Source organism: Pseudorasbora parva, chromosome 12 (genome assembly GCF_024679245.1).
Source record: "Pseudorasbora parva isolate DD20220531a chromosome 12, ASM2467924v1, whole genome shotgun sequence".
Classification (NCBI taxonomy): Eukaryota; Metazoa; Chordata; class Actinopteri; order Cypriniformes; family Gobionidae; genus Pseudorasbora; species Pseudorasbora parva.
The window spans coordinates 10,611,546-10,620,960 of record NC_090183.1 but is presented as its reverse complement, the minus strand read 5'-3'; the positions used below and the strand labels follow the sequence as shown (position 1 = coordinate 10,620,960).

At 33.5% G+C, this 9,415-nt stretch overlaps 1 long non-coding RNA gene across 1 annotated transcript; it reads right to left on the bottom strand.

The window, feature by feature from the left end:
- Window positions 1-2,146: 2,146 nt before the first annotated feature.
- LOC137093478 (uncharacterized) lies at window positions 2,147-4,104 on the bottom strand. Its single transcript, XR_010908469.1, has 4 exons — window positions 3,956-4,104; window positions 3,616-3,669; window positions 3,448-3,501; window positions 2,147-2,672 (listed from the first exon to the last, which is right to left on the bottom strand). It is a non-coding gene; the product is annotated as an uncharacterized lncRNA (long non-coding RNA).
- Window positions 4,105-9,415: the final 5,311 nt, after the last annotated feature.

Below are 9,415 nucleotides of genomic sequence, written 5' to 3'. Positions count from 1 at the left end.
CTGAAAAACGACTAATTGCTGGCTGTATTTCTGCTGGACAGGTAATCTTTCATTTTGATTATAAAAAAAAAATTTGGTTTATGTTTTCATGAAGCATGTTCAACTAGCACATGAAGCTGCCTAATATAGCTAACATAACATTACTTAGCATAAAGTTACAATTGTATACACTTAGCCATTAGTAGACATGATAAATACTCAATATGTTTAGCTCAAGTTGATCGCTGTTGTGTTGAATTTCGCAAAATTTAACTTTAGATAACAAAATGCATGTGTAAAATCTAGTGCACCGCATCCAGGAACTTTTTTTTAGAACTAAGTTAGCTTTAGCTGCTACTAATCAACAATGCTTTCATCATAGAAACTCTTACCTGCAAAACACAGTATATGTTATGAACCTTACACGAAATTCATCTTCATCACAGTTTAACTGATGTTATTGGAAAAACATTATGCTACCCGTTTTCTTTGCCTTATAAATATAACTAGCTCATTAGCAAATCAAACAAAAATATATTTTAAACTTTACCAGTATCGGTATTCTAGCTTGATAGTGAGAACTAAAAGACATCTTATTTGTTTATATTCATACTGATAAAGTTAGATGTTTTATTACATGTGATTCTGACATGATTTCCCTACATGCACACTGCTCGTCTGAGGTAAATAATGCGTCTTCCAGCTGAGCGGTCGGTGAGGCATGGTTATGTATTTTGGGGGCGTGGCTTTGGAAAGACCCCAGAAGGGAGAAGGTGGAGTGAATGGAAATAATGAGCTGTCTTTAAAACAGTCGTGAGAGGTCTACAGACACTCAAATTTTATACTTTCTTTTTCAGAGTACTTACATTTTAATTATGTATTGATAGTTAAAGAAAGTTTAAACAAATTTGGAAAAAAAGTTTTTTAACCAATTCCTACTTACCCTACCTTTAATTAATTAACGCCGACAATTATTTTATCGAACATTAACGTAGTTATTTATTATTATATTGAAAGGCCGTTGCTCACTGCCTCTGAATACACATACAGACAAACCATTGGTCACAGGAGAATACAGGGCTGTCTGTAGCCTAAGCCAAGGGCTTGACATTTTTTATCTGGGACAAATGGGACAAATAAAATATAAAAATGACCAGAAACGTGAGAATGATTCAGATTTTTTTGTTGTTTTTATTATATTCAATGTAAACAGTGATTGATGAGTGTATCTCTGCCTCTGGTACGTTAACAAGTCGCGTTGATGCTCGCGCTGCCTGTCTCTTTGTGAGAGACATTCGTGGAGAAATCAAAACAATTGAGCAGCAATATAAACTCATAGAAGAAACATACTGGGGTAAAACTGAGTTTTTTGTAGTTGTTGATATTTATGATTTATGATATTGTTAATAACACGAGTCGACTTTGCAATCGTGAATTGTGTAGCATGAATGGTGTAGCCTAGTTCAATAAACAAGTAGCCTAATAAATTTTAAGTTACTTTTTAAGTTACTTACTTTTAGATCCAAACAACCTTTCTTTTGTTCCATTTCACCCATGATTTCACCGATGAAAATAGTTCCAGAGGAAAGCAACACTCAGAGCGGTGTTTTGTTACTAAATGATTCAGCGTTTTGAATGAATCATTTGAATAAATGACTCAATGACTCACTTATTAAGGCGATCACTTGCTGCCCCCCTATTGGCGAGACAGGTCTAACTGCAGAACCCATATACGTCACTCACAACAGTCTGAGGGCGACAACAGCGCCGCGCCACGCCACAGTCTCATGCCGGAAGTGGGCGGAGCTGATTTATCTTCGCATACATTGCTCTATTTGGAGCGTTTCAAGCCCAAAGTTTAAACGGTTAATAATGTCAAGTATTTAATTAATAAGTTCTAATTGAAGATAGATAGAGAGATGATAGATAGGCTAGATAGATATACTCACTCATAGTTAAATCATATAAATATGTTTTAAAATAAACAATACTGGATATTAATACAAAATAAAATAATTTACGTTAAAAAATGTATTCATAAAAAAAACCTTGTAACGTTTTTAAAGTAAAAAGTTGCTATTATTTTTTATTTATTTATATTATGTCTTAAATATTATATTAGATAAACTGAACACAAATCTTAACACACACAAAATGAAAACAAAGATTGAGCATTTGAACATTTATTTTTATGACACAATATATTTGTTTTTTACTCAAGCATCTCAGAATAAACCTTTTATTCAAAGTAGATAATATATATTACACAATTCTACACTGTTATGCATGATTCAGATTAATCAAACCCCAAAACACACAGAAATTGTTTAATTTTATAAAATGTTCCTTAAAAATCCCCTTAAGTAGCAAAGGGATCATATACTAGCTTGGGTTTGCTTTAAAAAAATACACAATCAGACCAAGGGGAATAAATTGAACTAAGTTGAAAGTTATTGCACAGCAGGTACATGACAAATTAAATCTAAAATAAATGTAACCTCTATAAACATTGACAACTGTCTCTTTAGCCAGTTGTCGGTCAACCATTCAGCCTGTGAAAGTTGAAGGGCTTTTTCCTAGTCTTCCACTTTCACATTTCAGAAATCAGGGCTCTTCCACTAAACTGTTGAAAACTTTTGGTTGTTCCACAGTCTTTACACTGCAGTGCAGAGGTCTTCTGTGATCCGTGGCTCCTTCATGAGACAAGGGTACAAAAAAATAGGATGAAATGTTGGAAGTGCTTTAACAATATCGTGTGTTGAAGTCAGGATGTAGCATGTATAATAAAGTTGTGAAATTCAGTTTCTCATGTCTAAATTTCTGACATAAATGATACCCTGTCACAATCAAATTAATTAACCATTTTCAGTTCAAAATGTATACAGAAATTAAAGGCAAGCACTTCATGGGGCTTCTCACACTGAGCTTATCGTCATTCTAAACACACTTTTAACCTCGGGTAAAGTAACATTTCACACTTTTATATTTACGTGCTTTGGACAGTCACTGAAACACTGTGCACTCTATATAAATAATAAAGTCAGCATCGAAGAGGAAAAACATCAAATGCAAACAAAAAACGCAATTGCAGCGAAGAAGAGACCATTTAAATTAATGTATAGTCTGAAATGTCCATTCAGGATAAACTTGTAATACAAGGACATGCAAAGCTTGAGCATTTATGAAAACATATTGTGTGCAGTGCAGTGTCTGTCAGTGACCCTGATACTGCACATATGTTATCCCATGGTTTATTAAAGTACAATGTGGAACGGCAGTGTATGAATACCCAGGATTGATTGTTCATCTCGGGTAAATGATGATCAGTGTGAAACATGAAGCCAGATAACCCAAGATTCTGTATACCCGGAGTTTACTATTTCAAGTGTGAAAAGCCCTCATGTTTTTTATCCTAATGAAGGGAAGCTTGTATTTAAAAAAAAAAGACCTTTTCCTTCTTTTTCTTACCATTAACATGAAGATCCTACTGTCAATAGAGCCATCCAACTGTTGTGGAACAGTCTAAAACAATTCGAACATTATAGAATAGAAGAACATTCCTGGAAAATGTGACATATAACAACACACTATCTGTATAAGTAGCTTATGTCTTTATTAGAGCCTTTTAAAACTAACCTTGTTTTTGATCAGCTTCCATTATCCTGGGGTGACATTCTGATTGTCAATTTACTGCAACAAAATCAAACAGATATATATAATGCTTGGTTGTGTACTTAATTTAATTTTAATGGGACACATTCAAACACATGAAATAGTGTTTGCATTTTGTTAGCTTAAGCACTATATATATATATATATATATATATATATATATATATATATATATATATATATATATATATATATATATACACACACACACACACACTTGAAACTTTATAACCAACTAATTCAAAAGGGACAACAAATAAATACTATTTCTTGCTACTGTGTAAATAACTCAAAACCTTCATACCTCCATGGACAGCTGCTTTTTGAAGTGACTTTGAAGGTGTACTGTGCCATCTGGTCAGTTTAAAACACTGGGCAGTAGAAACTGTTGCAGAATGTCTTGCATTGATGTACATGCAGTAAAGCTGATCCTCTCCAAATCGTAATGCCTCAATAAATTAGTGGCAAAAACACATAAAACACTGGTCAGTAGGGATGGCTGACGCGAACCTGCCGTTTCGACACTGTGTCGAGATCCCGAAGCGCAGATGTTTCGAAACGCTGCTCCGAGCTGTGATTCGACACACCCATGTCACGTGACTACCGCTAAACGAAGCACTGAAGTGTTTCATCAGGTGCGCCTGTCGAAACTGTTTTGATTAAAAGGGGCGGGAACAAACCACACAGTCACACATCTAAATGAACCTCATTCCCACAGTTTAAAAGTGAAGATAATCCATCTTCACCTCATGGGTTTTGTGAGAGAAGAGAGATTTTGTGATTTATAGTGCACTTTGGTTAGTTATATTTAAGCTAGATTTAAATGAGATATGTTGACTGATAGGTTACGATAGGTTTTTATATATCTATAAGTCTGCTACGTTAGACTTATAGATATATAATATAGAATATATAGATTTAGAAGATATTCTTAAGTGATATATATATAGATAGTCTGGATATGGAGGCTCCACATAAGAGATGTCACAGACACTACATCTGGTGTGGGAGCGTTTCCATTTGGAAACACCACATAAAGTGAGATGTGTGTAGTGTGTATTTTATTAGCCCAGAATGCATGATCCATTAACTTAATTTTCAGTAATTTTCCCTCATTTGTATGTACTTGCAAAAAAAAAAAAAAAATTGTGCATGCCAGCAACAAGTGTCCCGTCTTGTGAGAGAATTTTTTCAAAGGCTGAAATATATATATATATATATATATACACACACACAAGTTGACTAAATCCTTCACCAGCAGAGCAATTAATATTTTTGAATAAAATGTTATGTAACAAATGACACATTTTATTTCTTTTAATAATCTTTTTAATAATTCCAATTTTTTCAAAGGCTGGAATATATATATATATACACACACACAAGTTGACTAAATCCTTCACCAGCAGAGCAATTCATATTTTTGAATAAAAATGTATACATGTAACAAATGACACATTCTATTTTTTTAATAATCTTATTTTTTCATGACAAAAAACAAAAACAAAAGACTAAAGTTATTAACAATGAGGAGGCTACAGGTTACAAAGCCAAGTAGTTGTCAGACAGATGTTAAAAACGTGTTTTTTGTTTTGTTAGTAGTAGATCACTTTCAAGGTTATTTCAGATAAATACACGCAAGTGTCCACTAGATGGCGTCATAGAGACGAGTGTCGGGTGTTGTTTCGAAGCTTCGGCACATTTGCTTCAATTGTTTCAGTGTTTCACGAAGCCTCGGTCTGCCCATCGCTACTGGTCAGTATCAGATAAAAGCAAATAAAAAATACGGCGCCAACAACAAAATAAAATCACAAACAATTGTTACTTAAACCAAGACCATATCAACAGACGCGATAGACATCGTAAAGCAGAGCACATTAGAAAAAAATAGAGCCACGTTCTGTATAAAGTGTTAATACAACAACGATGGATCAAATACACAACACAAATAAACTTGATAGATTAAAACCACAACACAAAACAGCTGTTTACCGTGTTCTCTTCTTCCGCCGTGCCGATTGTTTAGTTTTCGTGAACTCCGCCCACTTCCGGCATGAGACTGTGGCATGGCACTGTCGTCCTCAGAGCGTTGTGAGTGACGTATATGGGTTCTGCGGTTCTGCAGTTGGTTATTATTGCTATTGGCGGTTATGTTTAAAAGTATGATTGCATGTTTTATTTAAAAAGTTTTATTTTATTTAGTGTTTTTACTATTATAACTGAATTTATTAATCAAATGTAAGAAATTAACATGATGCATGCATTTAATAAGATTTTAAAAAATGGCCTTTATAAAATTAAATAACGCCCTGGGGTGAATATCACAAATATGCAGATTTAAGTAGGCCTTTGTTAAAGCTGACTGAACACTGATGAGAATATTACTACAGAATCAATATATGTTTACCACCAATTTAATTTAATTTGATTCATGTGAAGAAAAAAATAAAACATGAAAATGATTAGTTAAACCTAATTTGGCATTTACACTCAATTCTTTTTAAACTGGTTGACATTTTATAAATACATTCCTATTGCAAAAAAAAAAAGTTTTATTGGAAACAAGGCAACCAATATTTAACTAAACATGCAATTCATTAATTCATTAATTCATGGTTTCTTTAAGCACTTAAAGTTGCGTTTGTGCTCAGAACCAAATTGGCAACAGAAACAAACATGATTCCATGATTCAGGAGAGGATTTTCTTTTTGCTTGTTTGTGCACCAACAGTAACAGGGATATGCAGTATTATAGCCTTGTTGAATTCTCGAATGTAGAGGGCTAAAGTTTTTGGGTTATTTTGAGTATTTCATTCTCTTTTCTGCGTTATTTCCTGCAGGTGGTAGTGGGAGAGGAGGCGGCAGAGGTGATTGGTCAAACAGGCTTAAAGACTTCTGTAAACTATTAGCACACAGTCAGCAAGAAACCATTCTTAGTTAAACAACCTCAAATGGAAAAAGAAACCTCAAATATTATTTGAGGAGATCATCATCATCATTATTCACTCACTTTCATTGACTTGTGACTTTTTCTTTCAGAACTGTGATATAAACCTGAAATCACAAGTTATAAAGTCAGAATAGTGAGATATAAAGTTGCAATTCTGAGAAATAAAGTCAGATTGCAAGATAACTTTTTTCTTGCAATTGTGAGAATAATTTTTCTCCATACTTAAATGTATAACTGCAATAGCAAATTTATCTCTCATAATTTGGTGAAAACAGGTCAGAATTGCAAGATATAAAGTTGCATCTGCAGAAAAAAAATATTAAAAAATTGCGAATTATTTCCTCAGAGTTGTGAGATTTAAAAAAAGTTGCAATTCTCAGAAATAAAGTCAGAAATATAAACTTGCTTGATGAGAAACTGATGAAAATGTACATGGCTATTCACTGATAATCTGAACTGAAACATGCATCTTGCTCACGCTTTCATCCAGACCTAAATTGTGCATTAAAGGGATAGTTCACACAAAAATGAAAATGTTATGTTTGTGAGGTCAAAGAACACGACCTGGCTTAGAGATACGCGTGAGAGATCACTTCCGGCGCCTGTGTAAATTACGCCAGATCGGTACATTGTACATTGAACTCACTCACTGAAAATGATCGGGTATTGAAGACTGTTGGACAAAACTAATACTATGATTTACTCAATTTTTTTGGTGAAACATTTTTACACTAAAAAAATTGAGTAAATTTTAAAGCAGTGAAATCAATTATAGACACCATATAAACTGAGTAAATGTAAGTAAAAAAAATGAAGTAGATCTGAGTAACGGCATTTGTTACATTAACAAATTCAATTGAGTAGAAAAAAATGGGTAAAAAGCATTTAAAAACCAATATTTATGACTAATATGAAGTTTTTACTTATAAGTATTACTAACTTGTATAGTATAACTTTAATTTCCTCTAAACCTTTGTAAAATACTCCACAGTCCACACAAACACATACATGACATGGCCTTTATTGTCGACAAGTAACTTAAGTTACAGCAATAACGTTACAGCATATACTGTTTTGACATGTTAAGAATAAGTTATTTTACAACATTTAAACTCATGTAACAGACATTTTAGAAGTAAAAATGAAACATTTAAAAGTAATTCAAGTGTAATCAACCGGTCTGTTATCCCATTTCCACCGTATCAGCGCTGTTTCTCGAGCCTGAGATGGACTAACGTTACGGTCTGCGGGTGGACTTTGAACTTGAGACCGGTTTCATTCGTAGCTGAAAGATGCTGCGAGGCGCCAGACTCCATAACCTGACAATAAACAAACAGTGCCCAGTTTAAATAAGATTTTATCATCCAAATTCATTATATTCATTATCTTTACGAATAAAGTTGTGTGTTTTGAGCAACACAGCAGGCGTTTCAAAGACCAACGCCACACGTTAACTTAAGGTGACTCACACTGCGTCCCTAGATGTTGTTTTGAATGAAACAAAATGCCTTTTAGCACAGTAATGATTATATAGATAAAACAAAACATACAAACCTGAATTCACAGAGGAAATGCCCCAATTCTGCGACGCTGAGAAGAAGAAACTGCTCTGGTGACTGAGGAGAATTCAAATATCTGCACTCACTCAACCGTCGAGCTGTCCTCGTGTCAGAGGGTGGGGGAGGGGTGCATTGTTTTAATCGAGTAAATTTACTCAATTTCTTCAGTGTGTGTTAAATATTAATAATCTTGATTTTAATTAAGTAATATTTGTGGTTCTTAAAACATATCGGTTTAATTCTCCATTCTCAAATATTTTGAAATAAATTTCACAAATGTATTAAGTATATTTAAAATAAATAATTGGTTATTTGAATACTAAATTATTTTAGTGAAAAAAACTTAAATATAACTATACATTTTAGACAAAATTAACTGTTGGATTTTTAGTCAATTATTTTGGTATGTTTAACTAAAACCATCAAGTAAATGATATTGAGAGATTTTATTAAGTTAATAAAGTTAATTATTACTGTGATAATTACTAAGCCACTGAATTATTTTTTAGAGTGCAGTGTTGTATAAATACTGTTAGGTTTCCTGCACAAACAGTTTGTTTCATGTCTTAAGAAGACATCAATGTGAGCCGCAGCATTTATTATGGCTTAGTCTGTGAATGTTTTTTTTACTCTCATAGATTTTGCTGCCATTAACATGCATTTTACGACGAACAGACTGCAACGGTTGGAGTTAAAAATCTTCATTCGTGTTCTACTGGAAAAAAAAGTCACCTATATCTTGGATGGCCTGGGGGTAAGGAGATAAACATAACATCTTCCTTTTTGGGTGAACTTTAGTTCAGTTAATTATGAATGTTGTACCTGGATGGGAACACAAGCTAGATGGAAGCTTCAAAAAACAGGAATATTAGATGTGAACAACTCATTTACAGTCTGGAATGATATGAGGGCGAGTAATCGCAGGATTTTATTTTTGAGTGAATTAAAGAATTATAAAATAACTGCACATAATTAAGAATATCCGTGTAATTTTCCATACAGTATTGTGATGATTTCTGTTAAAAAAATAAAATGAAGACAACAGTTGTATCACCCATCCTTGTGGGGAAAAAAGCACACTCTCTGGCTGAAGTAAGTGTATAAGCTTCATGAAATCTCAATGATTAAAGGTGATATTCCCGCTTAAAATTAAGTTTTGGATCAGCATCCCTGTGCCCATAGAGTCTTATTTTTCACAGAGTGAGATTCTTGGTCAGCACTGTCACAATGTCTTCAGTTTGGGTTCTTTGCTGTGA